We start from the raw sequence: 340 nt of genomic DNA, 5'->3' as shown, positions 1-340 counted from the left end.
TAATTTGCATATATAATAATAATTAATTTTATTTAAAATTTTATATTATAATTATAATTAATAATATATTATAATATAATATATATATAATATTCTCCCAAAATTGGGTGTTTTTTTTTTTTATATAAAATATATTAATTATATATATATTATTATATATAAATTTTTATTAAATATATAATTATATTACTTTTATTAAAATTAAATTTTAAATATATTAAAATATTATAATATATATATATATATATATTTTTAAAATTTCTATAAATAAAACTATGTGTATAATTTAATAATATAATAATTTTTTAATAATTTTAAAAATTATATTTAAAAATTTTTT

This window comes from Penaeus monodon, chromosome 25, assembly GCF_015228065.2.
Source record: "Penaeus monodon isolate SGIC_2016 chromosome 25, NSTDA_Pmon_1, whole genome shotgun sequence".
Classification (NCBI taxonomy): domain Eukaryota; kingdom Metazoa; phylum Arthropoda; class Malacostraca; order Decapoda; family Penaeidae; genus Penaeus; species Penaeus monodon.
The sequence above is the reverse complement of the archived record's forward strand: the minus strand, read 5'-3'. Positions refer to the sequence as shown.